At 33.5% G+C, this 19,927-nt stretch overlaps 1 pseudogene; it reads left to right on the top strand.

Moving 5' to 3' along the window:
* The first annotated feature begins 806 nt into the window (after positions 1-806).
* Positions 807-4,304, top strand: LOC149538970 (uncharacterized; annotated as a pseudogene).
* Positions 4,305-19,927: the final 15,623 nt, after the last annotated feature.

The following is a 19,927-nucleotide window of genomic DNA, read 5'->3' as shown; positions in this document are numbered from 1 at the left end:
TATAAAATATGTAATAAAACACCAGCTTCGTGATGCGAGCAGTGTGATCTTCAAAGCGAGGATTAAAACACAGATTTTTTATGCAATCCCAGATTGTAAAAAGCTTTTTTAATCGCGGACACTCTTAAATGATTTTACTGGCATGGCAACGTAAATTCAAGACAAAATTCTGTCTGAAAGAGTTAAAATTACTGTCATGGTAATAACGAGAAAAGACCGAGTAGCCATTTTGAAAATATATCTAAAACACATACACAACAGATTACTCAGAAAATGAGGGCTGAAAACACCAGTCCCAGCAAATCTATTTATAACTCTTTTTTGTCTTCGGTACAATTTATCTGAGATTAGCCAGCGGGCTTGTTACTAGTGTCTCTTTCCCTACTTCTTAGATTTTCAATCGTGGATGTCGAAGCTCAGGCTCTCCCTTTCAAATAGAGAATGATCACCGTATAATAAAGCAATAAAATACTATTCAATGCGAACGAGTCACTGAAAAGGACTGTTCAATGCAAAAGTCCGTAAAACATATGGTATTCATCGTGTTTATCTAAGAGTTTGAACCACTTTAATAACTCAATAAATTTGCACCTACAACTGTAGAAAATTCGATGCAAAGACGTGAACAGATTTTGAATTTGTCCAACAGACTTTGAACAGGTGCAGATATTTCAATAACTTTGATAAACACCACAAATTTGCTATCTACAAGCCTGGATAATTGAATGGAGGAGATTTCTCGCCTGTTTAGGCCGGTGGAATAAACGTTGAAATGCAGTTGCGAATCAGTTTGGTTTTCCAATATCATGCCGATGATGATGATGATGTTGAATTTAGTAATGATAATGATGATGCCTGGCTTGCCTTTCTCCTCTGCATGTTATGCAAATGAAAGAAGTTCCCTGTTAGATTTGAAAGAAGGCCTCAACTTCACTTCTTCATATAACCCGCTGCAATTGTGGAAGGGATTCAACTGCTGTGCGTGGGAAGGAGTTACCTGCCACCCAATCACTGCCCACGTCATTTCTTTAGATTTCGCTCCTCAATCGCTCAATGTTTCTTGGACTACTGATGTCAATTCCAGATGGCCATTCATGTCGTGGAGGGAACTTCATGGTGGACTATTCCAACTGCTCCATATGTCACAATGCCTTCTTCCCTTCTCTTCTCATCCCTTCACAGTTTCACAAGCTCACCAAATTGAGGTATTTAAGTTTGTCTGGGTCTAATTTTTTAGGTCGAATTCTACAAGAGATTGGCAACATTTCTTAATTTTTGTGCTAATTCTTTAAACGGCACTATTCCAATATGTTTTACCAATCTCTTAAATCTCATAGATCTATATCTGTATTCTAATTCTTTGAGGGGCACGATCCCAACATCTGTAGGTTGTCAAAGCTTACAAATGTTCACCTGAGTTCCAACTCCTTGCATGACCCCATCCCATCATCTTTGTGTGAGTTGTCAAAGCTCTTAGAGCTTTTCCTGAGTGTGAACTCTTTAAGTGGCACCATCCCAACATCTTTGGGTAAGCTGATGAATCTCACTTATCTTTCCTTCTATTCCAATTCTTTGAGTGACACCATCACAATAGTTTTGGATAAGCTCTCAAAACTATCAAATCTTGACTTGAGTTCTAACTCTTTGAGTGGCATCATCCCAAAATCTTTAGGCAAGTTGTCAAAGCTCACATTTATTTACCTAAACTCCAACTCTTTGATTGGCGCCATCCCAACATCTTTGGTTAACTTGTCAAAGCTGACATTTCTTGATCATAGTTCTAATTCTTTGAGTGACACCATCCCCATGTCGTTGGGTAAGCTCTCAAAGCTCACAAATCTTGACTTGAGTTCTAACTCTTTGAGTGGCACCATCCTGACATCTTTGGGTAAGCTCTCAAAACTCATAGAGCTTGACTTGAGTTCTAACTCTTTGAGTGGGACCATCTCATTCTTTATAGGTAACCTCACCAAGCTTACACAACTTGATCTTAGCAACAATCGACTAAGTGGAACTTATACACTTTCCTTTCTTGATAAAATCCCCACTATTCAAGGATTGTATCTCTCAAGGAATATGTTGATTATAAAATTGAATGCCACTTATATTCCCAATTTTCAACTTGAAATCATGCAGTTGGGATCTTGTAATATAGAAGGGAACTTTCCATCTTTCATTTCAGCTCAGTACGCTCATTAGATTTGTCGCAAAACTCTCTTAGTGGAAATATTCTTGATTGGTTCTAGGATTCTATGTCTCTTTATTACCTCAACCTCTCTTCTAACCAATTTGTATGTATTTTACCCTCTAAGTTGGTTGGATTTAATTTTAATGATTTACATAATAATAAACTACAAGGAAATATTCTGTTTTCTTTACAAAATATGGACTTGATAGATCTTTCCACATTCTATTTGTGAGTCAAATAATTTGGATTTTCTAGACTTGTCAAATAAAATAATATGCTTAGTGGTAAGATTCCCCTAAGTTTAAACTAATGTTTTGGGTTAACCATGTTAGAGCTAGAACATAATAATCTCAAGGGCACAATTCCAAACATATTTGGAAATATGACTTTTTTGGAAACATTGAAAATGGGTCTGAATGAACTAAGAGGGAGCATACCATCATCTCTTGCAAATTGTATTTCTTTGGAGATCCTAGATGTGAGGAATAATAATATTCATGGGGGCATTCCTGCTTGGATTCAAAGATTGAGAAGTCTTCACATCTTAATATTGAAATCTAACAAACTTGTTGGTAGCATACCTTTAGAGTTATCAAACATGCAAAACCTTCAGATATTGGATATGTCAAAGAACCAAATTTCAGGTGTTATTCCAAGTGGCTTTATGAACTTGACTAAAATGGAAAATCAAATAGAGAACACAAAAACTCTTAAATTAAATGCTACAAATGTTGGTGCAACTTATGTAGATAGTATAATCATTAAGAACAAAGGACAAGATCTGGAATATGGGAGAATTTTGAGATAGGTAAAATGCCTTGATTTATCAAGATAATAATTTGTCAGGTATAATACCTCCAGATATTGAATCTCTTAAAGGATTGATAATTTTCAATATTTCAATAAATCATTTAAGGGGTGAAATTCCAAAATCCTTGAGAAACATGGTACAACTACAATCACTTCCCATTTGGCAACGGGAATACAAGTGGAATAGGCATATGTAAATTCTTAAAATTTTGAATTCTTTGTTTGGATGCACCAAATTGGAATTGGAATATGAAATAAATTAGGAATAGGTATTCCAATTTTGGCCCAAAAATGAAGTTTTGTTATTCTTATTCCCCTATTCCTATTCCCATAGCCAAATGGGCCCTTGATCTTTCTAGGAATGAAATGTCTAGAATGTTTCCTATTGAGTTGCAAAATCTCACATATTTGAGTTAATTTGATGTGTCTCATAACAAGTTATTAGGAATGATACTAGGAGTACAAAAGATGACATTTGATTTCTCATCACAATTCGGTTCTATGTGGCCTGCAAATCAATGTCTCATGCTCAAGGAATCTTTTTTTTTTTTCTCCCAATGATGAATGAAAAAAATAAAGAAGTGCTAGAGGAGGATATATGGTGGGATGTGGGAATAGGAATGGGCTATGCAATTGGATTTTTAGTTTTAATATGCGTATTACGTTTTTCCAAATCTTGGAGTGCAAAATCCTTCGGAGTTATGGAAGGTATTATTGATTCTCTTTTTCAAACATTGAGGAAAAAAATGTGTCATACAAGATATAATATTTTCTATGTTAATTTCCAGGAAACCCTGTATACTAGCTCACTAGAAATGATGATTTTCAGCCCACCAAAAAGAAGAGTAAGTTTACCTCACATTTTCTTATAAATAGTAATGATTTGATAGAATAGCTTAAAAATAATTTGCACAAATTTAATGAAGTTGGTCTTCATGCATCTTCTACCCAGGTCAAGTCAGCGATGTCCTAAAGAAAGCAATATCCTCTTGTTACAAATAGGGAAGTGCAAGAAGTGTTTTCAGGTTGGCAATCTCAGAGCTACATAGGTACAAAGCCTACGAGTGCTTTTTTTCGGAAAAACTTTATTCAATCTACATGGTCCCTTATGTAACAGGAAGCTTCAAGGTGCGTAAGCAATAGGCATATCGACCGTCTTAGCATTTGTGAGTGTTACCCTTAATAAGATGCTAATAAAAATGCTTCCACTTTTAATATCTACTATTTTAGCATTTAGAATTGTTACTCTTGATAAGAACGATAATTAATACTTGGTTGGCAATACAGAAATAACAGCGGAGAGTAGTCCTGAAAGGATTTGTCATATCCGATGAATATGAAATGCACAGAGTAAATGAGGGGCACAGAATTATTTTAACAAAATTTCATTGGAGCTTGGGCAATCACGCATTCTGGTGCAGGAGCACCTCAAATGTTCAAGCTACAGTTGAAGATTATAAAGATCACGAAGATCCTCAAAACAAATCAGAAAGAAAGAATGTATAAACAAGGTCATCAAATCAATTGGGCAGTCTTAGATCCTATTATGATGCTAAAATAATATTAGGTCTTCAAGATAGGTTTAGGTATAGAAATGAGTTTAATGTTTAATAAAACAATTGTATGGTTTTTCAAGTTCAAACATTAAATAAAAAAGGTAACGGCTGGTTTAGAGGGGAGTTTAGTTTGTAATAATTTTAAAATACCCAACTCAACGATGATAGTTGGTTGGAGTCAGTTATTATAGGGTGTCTTATAAATTGGAAAGAGTCTCTGATGTAAAGGGGAGGGAAAAATATTGAAAGACTGGTATGTACAGACTGGTGAACAACAATATTAAAACTTAGATATTCTGCAACTCAAATTCCATATTGAGGTTTGCAAACCAATTGGTTGGCTCTACAAGTGCATTAATAAGATTTCCTTCATCATTCCAAGTACTTTGTTGATAAGTTTCATGTTATTATAGGTTTACTGTTATGCTTGTTGCAGAACCAGAAGATTTCTTTTAATTATTTATTTGCTGCAGTAGGTTTTTAAGGAAATGAAGATCTTTCCATGAGGATGAAAGCCTATACTCATGGAAAGAGTTATTCCAACATGTATGATATATTACTAACCAAGCACGTGCAGAATTAAACAAGATAGGGGTTCTACCCAAACAAGGGGTTTATTTGCTGATTGGAGACATTAAACAATGTACATGTGAAGGTGAATCCATTGTTAGTTGGGATTGGAAATGTGTGTAATCAAGTGATTGAGAAAAGCCTAGTTCAAGAGTAAGAAGTGCTAGAAGGAGTCTGCCATATGGTTCCTTTTTAAATTGTATCGTTTATTATTTGACTATCATTATTGTGATTTCTCCTCATCACATTCTCATATGATCTATTATGATCTTGGTAAGGAGTGGGAAACAATATGTTATTAGTATTCTAGTTTAGTTGTCTTTTGCAGTAGGTTTCTATTTGCTTGATTGGAAAATATACAAACACAATATTTAAACAAATATCACATTCAATCTTTAATTTGTTGCGAATGTATTTGATAGGTTGTATTTTGATCTTGTGTCAGATTACATTCTTGGGGTAAAATTTCCTGTGTCAACTATACAGTATGCAAATTTAAGATAATTCAATGTGTTTTAACACACTTTTATGGAGCTTGTCAATTGGTAGGTATTGTTCAATCTACTAACCAAAAGATGTCTGTTGAATACCCATGAGCAGCGTGGCAGTGCACAATGTTCCAGACTTAATGGCCCCTGCATTTTTCATCTTTGACTTCAGGTATTACATTAGTTCACTTTGATTATCTGCTGTACAAAGAAGATTTCTGATCTTATCCTTTGCATTCCAATGATAGAAGCTTGAATGATAAAGACAATTCATCATTTGTTTGTCTCAATTCAAGCAGGAGCAAAGTAGAATGTAAAGTTTGAAGACACGCATCTTGAACATATGTAAAGCTGTAGTTTTTAACTTTTTTTAAAATCTTCAACAAAACAACAATTTGCAAGTTGCGATGTAAGCTTCTCAAGCTATAAACATGGTTTACGATGATAGTTTCTTTATCTTCGATAAAACAGCAGTTTGCAAGCTACTATGTAAGCTTATAAAGCTGTAAACATGATGTAGCAATCTTCAATGAAACAACAGTTTGCAAGCAACCATGTAAGCTTTTAAATCTATAAACATGACGTAGCATGAACAACATATATATTCAATAACTGGTTATAGTTTTTTTTTTTTCATCTTCAATAAAACAACAGTTTGCAAGCTTATGATGTAGCATGAACAACATATGTACTCAATAACTTGTATTGAGTTAGTCAATTGAAATATGCATTTAGTTATTCATATGCAGATAGTAGACAAAGTTTTTATATGACATTTCAAGAGCAATTATTCTGAATTAATTTGTGATTCTTTAATTCAATGATGCTAGTGTTGCGTTAAAAGTTACTTAAATAATGTGTATAATTTATTATTATTTTTAACATACTTTGGTCCTTGAGACATGAGAAGATATTCGATAGTAAGAATTATACAAATGTGATTCTCTATTTGCTAATCTATCTTTTTAAATATGATTGCTATAAAATATAGTTTTGATGTTTCTTTTGTATTATTTTAGTTATCTATTCATTTATATTTTTTAAAACTTAATACTATGATACTATGATGTGTGTGAAAATGTAGTTCTTTTTATAAGATAAGTCTATTTATGGTCCTCGACATTTATTTTTATTTTTATTACGTTAATATTGATTTTTAAATAGGTGTGAGGTTTTCACTACACTATAGTTCAATTAAATAAAATTGATAATAGGAATTGAACTACTATAATATACTAACAATCTAATGAACAAGAAGGAACGAAAATTAGCAATATGAGTTTTACCCCTAAGAACTTGAGTTTAGGTTTGAAATATTAAACATAGTGAAATATTAGATGCATTTAATATAGAAAACTATTGAAACAATGGAGATGTTTTGAAACAATACAAATCCTTTTATTTGAGAGGGTTTTTAGAGTCATATTTTGACAAGATTTTAAGCAATCAGCAAACACTAATGTGGAAGCAATTGGGTTCACAAGTTATTCCATGCCACTAATTTTTTATATATTTTTTTCACTTTTGTTTTGTTTCTTTAAAACGTTATGTGTTTTGGCTTTATTTAGATGGAAGTCATCATTTTTGGTTAAGTCAAGAGTTATGCTTGTTACTTGCTTGATAGATTAAAGGCTAACACAATTTGGAGTTTCACTAAACAATTAAATTATCTAAACACTGATTAGTATGAACAACATCAAAGTTTAAGTCCAACTCATGCCAAATGGTGCACGATTGGAATAAATTGAGTGTAGAAAAAATTCCAACTCTTGATAGTAAGCAGGTAATTAGGAATCATGTCATCATTAGAACTTAAGTTGGTTTCCAAAAGTGATAAGGTGTTCAGTATTCCTTTTTGACATTGATATACAATACACTAATTCTATAAGCATTAGGCCTTCAAGTCAATATCCTTTTAATAACAAGGAATTGACAAAGGAAAGGGTGTTGAGTACTTAAAGTTTAATATACACTAGACTATACATCTTTGTCTCCTAGGTGACTCCATATTTAGAGAGTAAATTTTTTTTGTATATATGTTAGACATTGAATTTGTGTTTGATGCAACAACAAATATAAAATAATCAGCCCTTCTTTCCTATAGATGAACCTTTAATATTGAACTGTGTAATTTGTTCTATTGTTCCTTATGTTCATATTTGTATTAATTCTACTTTTTTTATGTTATTTAATTAGTTAATCTTCTCTTAAACCCTAATAATTGATTTAGAGTCAAGGATAAGTTGTTAAGAAATTGAGAAAAGATCAAAGAAGTAGAAAAGAGTATGGAAAGTTCTTAGGGCTACAATTAGAAACTTTCATAGTGCAAAAAAAATCTTGCAATAATGCTAAAAAGAAAGGAAAAGAATAAGACTGTGATGTTCAATGAGATGTGACAAAAAAAGGAGGAGGAGGTGGTGTTGATCATAATTCTTTCCTATACAACAATATGTTTTTCAATGTTGTAACAAAGAAAATGGTAAAATTTATATGGAAAAGGATGTAAATAAATTATCCAATAATTAAAGGTCAAGGGATTTCATAGAAGTCTCTTTTCTTGATATTATTCAAGCAAAAATATGGGTCTGCTAATCTGTCCAACCAAAGAGGTTCACCAATCAACTAGGTACATGTGTTTTCAAGTTCTTAAAATTAAAAATTAAAGTAAGTCTACTAAAACAAAAATGTCTAACTCCTTCAAATTGGTAAATCTCTTTTGTAATTTACTAGCGAGGCATAAAATAAAATAAATTTACTAAACCTAAATGATTCAAGATTAGCTAAGTTTGTTAAGACACATAAAATTGTCATAATTTACATTAACCATGTTCTGATCTGCAAGGAAGAAAAATTGCTAGATATTGTAGAGAAATGAAACTTGAGCTCTTTTATTTCCTTTTAGATAAAAATATGTTTGTGATTTTTTATTAATTTTGACACATTTTGTCCTTAAGACATAAACAAGATGTTAGATAATAAGTATTATAAAAAATCTTTTTATATGTAGTTCTTTATTTGCTAATTTATCTTTTTAATGGATAAGTACACCAAGATGGTGTACAAAAAGGGAGGTATAAGTGGACATCTTTAATATGAAATCAGGTAAACCTAAATTTGGATGAGATATTTGAGGGTCATCCACTCAAAATGACAAGATGTGTCAAACATAAAAATTATAGTACTCTGAATCTACTTTCTAAAATACTAGAGTTTTTACAAATAGATAAGATTAGGCGGGTCAAACCCTACACACATGAAAAAATAGTTTCTGATTTTTTTGTAGAAAACATAACATTATTTTTTTCTTGTCCAATGCAAAAGACCTAGTTATATTTAGGATTAAGGTATGTGCAAGATGTAAACCTAAATTTGGATGAGATATTTGAGGGTCATCCACTCAAAATGACAAGATGTGTAAAACATAAAAATTATAGTACTCTGAATCTACTTTCTAAAATACTAGAGTTTTTACAAAATAGATAAGATTAGGTGGGTCAAGCCCTACACACATGAAAAAATAGTTTCAAATTTTTTTATAGAAAACATAACATTTTTTTTTTCTTGTGCAATGCAAAAGACCTAGTTATATTCAGTATTAAGGTATGTGCAAGATCATGGTCGGCCAAAAACTGACAATGTGGCAAAAAAACTAGTCCAAAAATGTCCAAAAGTCATTTGAAATCCGCTCTAAATTTTTTTGCCAATCCTAAGACCAAAGAAAAAGAAAAAAAGCTACCATGGCATATCGGATATCCGATATATCAAATACCCAAAACCTACACATGGATTTTTAAAAAAAATTTGAACGCTTATATTGTCATTTTTCTTTCAACATTAATGACCTCTACTATCAAGTATTGACTTCTAAATCGGGTACATGAAAATTTCTTGCCATTTTCTCACTCCACATTGCATCCAATGACAAGTAAGTTGATTTTTTTATTGTTTTAAAATTGATTTAGTTCTTCTTCTTCTTCTTCTTCTTCTTCTTTTCTAGGTTTTTGTAATGAAAATAGAATTTTTTAAAGTTTCATTTATAGATTGTTCATTCAAATTGTAATTATATGTTCATTTTCATTAGAAATAGGCATGATAGACCCTAACCAACCTCCAAATAATTCCTCGCTAAATGATGATCCTCAAAACAATCCAGAACCACCACTACCCCCTCAAAACCCTCCCTAAATTCAAGACCTAATAGAAGAAAATCTAAATCAATTGAGGGTTGTGCAACAAACTTATAACACTATCCCTAGTTTATCTCCCATGCTAGTCACCCTTAATACTATTGTGGCTATTACTATGACCCTTACTAACCAGCATGATGTAACTCTTCATTGGCATGGTGAGATGCACCGCCATTTTGATGATGGTTTGGATTATGATGGGGTGGCAACACTTATTATTAGTAAAAAAGAATTAATTGACGTATTTTCCTACCCCAAAATTGGTAAAATAGTTGACCCTAGAAAATCAAAATTGCCAATCAAATGGTGCACTAATGAGGCCATCAAAACTCATTTTTGGGATTGCTGATGGATAGTTTTTGACAAACCACCACACAAAATTTGGAGGTGCCCATATATTTCTTGAGAAACTTATATGTTGAGTTTGTCAAAGGGCTTAAAGTTAATTATTGGAGCATGAAGCCAAATATGGGCATAGGAGGTAGAGCTCCATAGGATAGACCTGGGGTGAAGTGAAAGAAAGCCACCACATTTGTCCCCCCCTGATATCCCTGCACCTCCTCCAATCCATCATCCTAATATCATCATTGAGGATAGTGCAACATCTGTTAGAGTCATTCACCATTTGAGTAGTCTATCAATCACCTAGACTAGGTCATTGTTTCCTCCTTGTGTTGATGATGTTAGCACTAGTACATTTGGCAGATCCTCACATGTTTGTCTATCGCATACTTGCATGATGTGCAAGAGTCATTTTCTAGGTCCCAAACTGATTTTGAGTTTTAGTTTGAGGTTGGGGATGATGATACAACATACATGGTTGTAGAGACAACCACAACTCCTGTGAGACGAGGAGGGGTGGGCAAAGACATGGACTCCTTCTATTATAGTAAATCTAAAAGTTTGATTCATCATTAAATTGTTAATTTAAAATTAAAATTTATATTTAAAAAAAAATTATAACTTCATACTTATGTACATTATGTGATTCATTTATGTCCAATTGATGATAGAGGGGATGAGATATTTGGATGGTGTCACACTTTCGACCATTTCATTTTGCCTTGAGACCTCTATGGTATGTATTATTTGATTACTCATTAATTTCTTGTTTGATATTGTATTTTATATTATTTATTATCTTCTTTTTCTCTTGCAAGTTTCACTTGTCAGTGGGGGATAGTGTGAGGGGGTTGTGCCATCAAACATTCACAAGGGGAAGTTAATTATATATTTTAAAGTTTCCTTTATTATTGATCAATATTTATTTCAATAAATTTATATTTTATGTGTACAAATCATAAATTAACTAGTTTAACTTGTATTTTATCTTTTTTGTTCATATAGGAGCTAGAGAGTTCAGAGAGTGCATCAAAGAGGCTCCATTTCGATGATCCTCCCACAACCTAGTGTATAGTAGTTTTTTAGGGATGCCTTAGGGCACATTTTCAAATGGCATATGTCCTATTTTATGTATAAATTTTATTTTCATAGACATATTTTGATGGCATGGGCCATATTTTGTATACAGATGTACATTTTGACATACATTTGCAGCAAATTTATATATGATTATATATTTTGATATATTAAATTATTGTGAATTCTTGCACATGTGTATTTGTATAGTGTATGGAATCTTGTTAATTAAATTCTCATTCATTGGACTCTTGTATATGGTTTATGAAATCTTATTCATTGTAGTCTTGTTCATTAGAATCTTCTTCATAGTTTATGAAATCAATATCACACTAATAGAAAGTAATTGAACTTCTCCAAAGATTTTTAAGCAATCCTAAAACCAAAATCTCTCCTTAAGAAAATATAACTAGAAGCAAACACAAGCCCTTGAAATTTTTCTACATCCAACTAACCACAAACACATTGAACAAACAAAACAAGTGCTTTGATTTACGATTATCAAATATCATTTCTCAAATGTTCTTAATTCACCTTTGGGAACTTCAATGTGTGGTGTTCACAAAATTTATAATGATGAATCAATGCCATAACCAATGGTTTGAAACTTGCACACTGGTGCACCAATTCTCTGAGGAACACTGTGAGGTTTGGCATTAACCGAGATCATTGTGCCAATTTCAAATGAAATTGAATCTCTCAAAACTGAGAGACGTTATTGTGGACATTGATATCATGGTCCTTTTGTTAGAATAATTTAGAATAACTGGGGGGGGGGTGAGGGGTGAATCAGTTATCCAAGGTCCAAATGTACAAATAAAACTTTTTAGTGCTTAAAAAATTCATATCCATAAAACCATAACATGCATGCATCCACTAAATCGTCCAATACCTTAAGTTAGTAGGTCACTATCCTATGTCAAAATAACTTTGCAAAAATTTAAACATGAAATGCTACAAACTCATTCACACAATTTGACACAAGGATTTTATGTGGAAACCCAATTTGGGAAAAACCACTAGTAACATGCTACCCAATTTCACTCTTATGAAGTGATGCCCTGTTAAAGGTTACAATACACACTATTAAATGTGACTTGGTTAAAGGATTTCAATCACCCAATTAGGTGTGAATCTTGTTAGAGGACTTTACAACATTCCATTAAAATGCCACCTGGTTAAAGGATATAAATGACTGTTAGGTCAACCTTAATCCAAAGGATTTATCCACACTGATACAATTGTTAGAAAGTAACAATAGGACTTGATCTAACAATAAAATACAACTCACTTATAGATTACACATCTCTAGTTCAGTCTTCCATTTTGATTGGCATTCATACTCTTCATCTCTGACAGCTTGTTCACCCTTCAAGCATTCAACCTCTTAAGCCTTCTTGCTTTGTATGCCAATTGCAATCTCTTTTGTTTAGTCACCAAATGGAGCAACACCCTAGACTTCTTGTCTTCCTTAGGTTCTCACACATGACAACCTTTGCTTCTATCCTACTATCTCTATAAATAGAGAATTTAGATCTTTTGTCATTTAACCACAATCATCCATTTTAGGGTTAGGTAAGATTCAATGAATCTATCCACTTTTCTATTTTAGTTCCTTTAGAAACTTCTTTGACAATCTTCCTTAAATTCACCTCAAAATAGTTTATCTTGAATTCTATGCCACCATCTCATCATAGTTATCTTCCATGCGCTTCACATAATTCAAGAAATCAAATTAGTCAGCTTAGATTCGTCAAGTCTTTGATTTAATACTTTTTGCTATCACTTGGCATCTACACTGTTCACTCAACAATAGTAGTTTTATGATTGTTGGTGTAAATAAATATTTACTATTTACACTTTACTTAAGTTTACTTAGGTTAATGAATTATTTTATTCTTTATTAGTTATTCACCTAGGAGTATGCGTACTCTTGTGAGTTGTCTTGTTGACAACACAAGAGTTACCAACTCTAATTATGCACATGGTGTCTAGAACATAAGTGTTAGCACTTTATTTTAACACATGGTGTCTACATCATCTCTACATTAGATACACCTTGTCATACTTATCCTCTCATCTACAATGGAGGATAATTCACTTTTGGTGGGCGTGTTCTTAGTTGTCATGCTTATCTCCTAGTTATTTCTAGAACCATTCTAGATGCATCTTAGAGGTCTTTATATATAGGCACTCCTAGTGTGTACATATAATGAAAATACATCAATTTTGGATATTGTTATTCTAATCTTACCTTGTTGGTCTATTCTTGTGCCTATGCTTGAGTTCCTTGATCTTGGGTGAATTTTCCCTAAGGTAAATTCTTACATGGTATCATAGCTATACCAAATTCTTATATGGTATCAAAGCTTGGAGAATTTCTCTTCACATAGCCATTTGAGACCATCTTGTTGCCTCACCTCTTGGAGAACCTCGACGTAGATCCAGAGTATCATAGTCATAGTGTCTAGAGCCAAAGTGGACCTCTTCATTGCATCTAGAATGTCAATTCAATGAAATTTGATTATAAATTTGCCTACCGGCACTTGAAGGCCCAATTTGCAAGTACAATATGATCTATTAGATCTACAATTTATTTTATTTTAGATCAATATCTTATTCTCTACTTTTTTGGAAATTTTGAATTTTTTTTAGCTTATTTGGCTTGCAAAGAAAAATATTTTGCAAGAACCAGGCAGTGAAACCCTAACCTTTGCAGGGTATATTCACTGTTAGATCAGAATATTCCTTTATTTATTCGATGGCATTTTACAAATCTAGTGCAAACACACTTTACAAATTCGGTGAACGACATTTTACACCAAATGGTTCTACCTCTCACCATAACTTGGCCATGTTACTTGGTCTATCATTGGAAGGCTTTTCAATTTATTTAACCTATTTTCTTCCACATAGCCTATGTGGGACTAAAAGTCCCCACATCGCAAACCGTCTTTTGACATTCGAGTCACCCCTTCATATTTTTTCGGTGACCATTGCAGTTAAACACTAGTGAAAGACCTTTGTGTTTCATCCTGCTGCTCCATTCAATTGCAACTTTCAACACTAGACCTTCCTTCTCTAGCATCGACAATATTGTTAGCAATCGCTAACTTCCGGCCTCATTGCTATTCCTGGCTCTCATGAAAACACTACTCGCCCAATGGTATTTCTTCTCTAGTGCCATACATTTAGACTTCCAAATCTAAAAAGACTTTTTTACCTTGTTAAACAAGTTTTCTAACTCAAATCCATGGCATAGCTCCTCTTACCACATGGTCAATTTAGCCCCCACCATGTGGAGAATCTGAAACATAAGCGAGGAGAAATGTCAGCCTAGCTCAGATCTGAATCAGAGCCATGCAAACACAGACACATCAGGTGCCACATTTCCCTTCTGTATGAAATGTGGACCTATCATATGATCCATACATTCTGACTTAGCTGCCAAGTCTGTGATTGTATCTATCACATCATCAGGGCAGACTTCTTTCACTAACTTCAACATTTTACTATGCTAAATTTGATGACTATTTAACCATCATTTCAAAGCATAATGGAACTGATTTGATGACCATTTGACTATCAAATTTAACTTTGTAGTTTCTTGCCCTGTCCAGATTCAATTTTGATTTAACAGTTCGACTTTGGGAGGCCATATCTCAGTCATCTAGACTCCAAATTAGGTGTGATTTAAAAAAAAAAATTGGGTAGAATTTTTGAAAATTTTTAGTGATGCTATTCTTTTTTGGTTTTGGTGCATGGATTTGTTAGAAATTGCATCTTTTGGTGACTATACTATCCAATCCTGCATTTTGCAACTAGAAACGCTTCGTACGAGCTCATCTGGACATATTTTTAGCTTCTATTTTTTTTGAAAGTGTGTAATATTTCATCTAATTTCTAGATCTATTATCAGATTATGGGTTGTGTGGACAAAAAATCACTTTCAAACTTAGGGCATTTTCTGCATTATATTGCTTTGATAATTACTTTTCAAAATTGTTGTACATCTGAGCTATAGTGCTTAGTGACAGATTTGAGTATCAAAAGGTAGTTGTAATCAACAAAATCAGAATTCCACCTTGTATATTTTGACAAGTGGCCTATTGTACATGCACTACCTATCAAATGCCAAATCATACATTGTGGGGGGGTGTTGATTGATTTTTGTATCTTGGGGGGTTCATTAATTAATCTAATGGAGTCTTGTCACACATGTCAGTTTGGTGTTAGATCAAAATTGACAACAAGGAACTATCACAGATGGAGTGCTTTGATGCTTGATCATCTAGGAGAACATTATGATGTCCTTCCTTATCTCTATTCACAAATATTGCCACCTAATTTTAATTGGAAACATCTTTATAATCTTTTTGACTTTTTATATAATAATATGAGTAAGGAATGTTTTGCTTCTCTTCGTATAGCAAGTTTTCCTCATGATGTTTGGATGGCTCTTTGGGAAGCATATGGAGATCCATGAGTTCCTCCATTTCCAGAAGACATTCTACCACCTATCACTCCAGTTATGGTACCTACACCTCCAAATGTGATCACACCTCCTGATGCTCCTATTGCTACTACTGATCCAATTTTAGCCACATATACTTTTGATTCAATGCAACAGGAATCACCATGTCTTCCTACTTCAGCTTCATGAGATGACTTCCTTCCATACATTGTAAGGTTGTTCATGGAGTCTCACATTGAAGATGTAGTAGACGTCATCAATGACATTCGCCTTCTCTTTGTTGAGGTGACTATTTCATCCATTGCCACAGTGATCGATCCAACACAATAGGGTACACCTTGTCTTTCAGCTCTAGCATTAGCGGATGGCTTCTTGAAAAATATTTCAGGTTTATTCATGGAATCTCACGTTGTAGATTTGGGAGACATCTTTGATGATATATATTTTGTCTTTGCTAAAGAAGATCCTTCTTTAGTTGTTGCGAGGGCTCACTCTGACTCTCTTGTCCATTCTCCACATGATCACTCTTCATAGGTTGATATGATTGTGGATCCTTATGTACAGTAGTTGGAGGAGGTCTCTTTATCATTTGAGGAGATAGTTTGTTCTTTGGAACATGTTCTACATCCATCCTTGCTAGATCTACACTTCTTCTTTTTAGCAGTATTAGAAGGGGCGACCATCAACATCAACACAAGGATAGTTGAGTAGGTTTCAGAGGCACCATTCATCTTTGGGATTCTTTCTACACATGGGGGAAGCATCTCACAAGTACCTCTGTCATTATTTCTTCAAAAGGAGATGAACATTATTCAGCAACATTGGATCAGCTTCTACATTGGAGTAGCTATCATTGATCAACACTTTACACTGGGGGGGAACTACCTTGTCTCCTTCTTCTCTTTTATGGGGGGAACTTTTTCCTCTTATGGGATTTTCTCCTTCTCATGTTTCTTTATTGTATATACTTGATGCATGTCATAATGGGGGGGTCTTGATTACTCCATCCATCCATGCATCTTGTTTTTTCATCTCTCTCTTGGGGGAGGGTTTTTCCCATGAAGTTTTCCCTCTTTTTCTAATTTATGAGAGATTGCATTGCTTTTGTACATTGGTACCCAACATGGCCTCATAGCTAGGACCCATAATGCATTTTCATCGTAGCTTTCATCAACTTAAGTGCATTCCCCTAAGTTGCACTTAAGGGAGGTATTGGTGTAAATAAGTATTGACTATTTACACTTTAATCAAGGTTACTTAGGTTAATTTATTATTTTATTATTTATTAGTTAGTCGCCTAGGAGCATGCATACTCTTGTGAGTTGTCTTGTTGACAACATAGGAGTTAACAACTCTAATTATGCACATGGTGTCTACAACATAGGAGTTAGCACTTTATTTTAGCACATGGTGTCTACATCATCTCTACATGAGATACACCTTGTCATACTTATCCTCTCATCTACAATGGAGGATAATCCACTTTTGGTGGATGTGTGCTTAGTTGTCATGCTTATCTTAGGTGATTTTTCCCTAAGATAAATTGTTACATGGTATCAGAGCTATACCAAATTCTTACAATGATGCTCAGCCAACACTAGGTTGCTTAGCACCAACTACATCTTCTCAGCTTGGTCACTACTATTATTTTCCTAATGCTCAACATTTACTAAATTTTACTGATGCTCAGCTTATACTAACTTTCTGCTCGTCTTGAACTAGAATTTTCTCGGCTTACACTATTTTCTTAGCCAGGATTGGCAAACTCTTTTTATGAAAATACTTCTTCTTGGCTTAACTAAAGTAACCATTTACTTTAGCCTTAAGTAGATCAATAATATATAATATCATTAATATCTTATGTGGTCTTAGTGCTCCTTTTATACACTAAATAACTCAACCTTTCTCTAGGTTCTCTTATTATCCTCTCTTTTCAAATCCTCTTCATCAATCAACCAAATGATAGCATTCAAATCAAAAATCAATTGTCTCACTAGCAAGTAGCAAGTTTGACATCGTTGGTAAAATAATGATTGTACCATGATAGGTTCTACACTTCAAACATACTCTTTTCAATAATCTCCCTCTTTGGAATTGATTGAAAACCAATACCAATAACAATACCAAAAATTAAATTAAATCTTTGAAATTTCTCCCTCTATTAGAATATGTCCTTCCTCTATATAGGGTAATGTAAGCTTTATCAATCTTCTCTAATGCATGTTCTCCCTCTGACTTAAATATCTTCTCTTGTTAGGAATTTCTCCCTCTTTCTTATATCTCATATATCTCCCTCTTTGACAACAATGCCAAAGACTTGTCATCTTTTCATGTAGATATAATCAATTTAGGTTCTCCCTTTATGAACTTGCATGTGACTATAAATCTTCTGATTTAGCTCCTTCATCACTTTAGGCAGCTCCTAAAGTAAGAACCCCTGCACCAAATTTTCAAAATATGACATTCAACTTAGTTGATGAAAGGTACTACTCTTGCTTCTTAAGTAGCTTTGGATAGGGGTACCATCCCTAGTTTACCTATAAGATATTCATGGGCATCCTTAGGTAAAGCTTTTGTGAATATATCAACTATCTGTTCTTTTGTATTCACACATTCCATTCTCACTTCTTTGTCTTGAACCAACTCTCTCAAGTAATGATACTTGATTGCAATGTGTTTTGTCTTTGTGTGCATCACAAGGTTCTTTGATATCTTTATAACACTTGTATTGTTACAATAAAGTACCACATGTTCAATAATTTCTTCCTTCATTCCTTTAAGTAGTTGTTTGACCCATACCACATTTGTACAATTTACTACAACAACCATATATTTAGCTTTAGCAGTAGATTGAGATATACAATTTTGCTTCTTATTTGTCTAGGTGATCAATCTCTTTCCTAAGAAAACTCTCCACCACTTGTACTCTTTGTGTCATCAATATTTCTAGTGCAATCAACATATGTATAGGCTCTTAATTTAAACTTATCATTCTTCTTGTAGTATAGACCATAGTCTTATGTTCCTTTCAAGTCTCCCATGATCCTTTTAACAGCCATAAAATGAATCTCTTTAGGATTTGCAGAAAACTTTGCAACAATCCCAATGACTAATACAATGATAGGTCTACTATGTACTGCATATTGCAATTTTCCAATCATAGACCTATACGGTGTTTGATTTACTTCAATAGAATCATTAATTTTGGATAGTTCATGTCCTATCACCATAGGAGTGCTAACAAGTTTTGTATCCTCCAAACCAAAAGTTTTCAATATTTCCTTTACAAATTTAGACTAAGTGATGTAAATATCATATTTATGTTCGAAATGCTTTAGAATAACTAAGAAGAGGGGTGAATTAGTTAGTCAAGGTCCAAATTTCCTATTCAAACTTTTCACTAAGTATAGTGTGCCCATTCAATCATTTACTCATCCAAGCTTTAACTTTTCTAACCAGAAAGTTACTATAAATCAATCATGCAAGCATAACACATAAAAGTTCAACACATAACACAGTGATTTACGTGAAAACTCAAATTGGGAAAAACCACCAGTACCATGCTACTTAATTCTCACTCTTCTAAAGTGATGCATTGTGAAAGGCCTATCCTATTAAAAGCTTACAACACACTGTTAAATATGACCTTGTTAGAGGATTTAACCACCCTATTAGAAGTGGGCCTGATTAGAGGACTTTAGAACATTCACTTGAAATGCCACCCAGTTAAAGGATTTACAAATGGCCATTAAACCAACCTAAGTACATAGGATTTTCATATCTAATACAATTACTAAAGAGTATTAGAAAATATTTGACCTAACAACAACATCCAACTTAACTTGTAGATCTCATATCATACCATTTCCTGGCCTTTAATCTCTGCAACTCTGACAGCTTGACCTCCTTTCAAGCTTAGTCTCCTTGAGTCTCCATGCTCAATGTACCAGTGCAATCATCTCTTCTTGACCACCTGTTGAAGTAGAGCCTCTATGCTCTTCCTTCTTCTAGATGTCTTCTTCCTAACACCCTTCTAACCACTTCATAGTTTGGCACTTTAGCGACAACAATATCAGCAACATTTGCTTCTTGGTCTATGACTCCTTAAATAGAAGTATTGAAGTTCCTTTTCCCGCTCGATTCTTCCATTCTTTAATTTCAATTTGTATGGGTTAGGTAGGATTCATTGCATCTAACCCATACTTTGTTTCCCGTAGAAACTTCTTGAATAATCC

The sequence above is a fragment of the Cupressus sempervirens genome, chromosome 9, assembly GCF_028749045.1.
Source record: "Cupressus sempervirens isolate cs-2001-9-10 chromosome 9, ASM2874904v1, whole genome shotgun sequence".
In the NCBI taxonomy this organism is placed as follows: domain Eukaryota; kingdom Viridiplantae; phylum Streptophyta; class Pinopsida; order Cupressales; family Cupressaceae; genus Cupressus; species Cupressus sempervirens.
The sequence above is the reverse complement of the archived record's forward strand: the minus strand, read 5'-3'. Positions and strand labels throughout refer to the sequence as shown.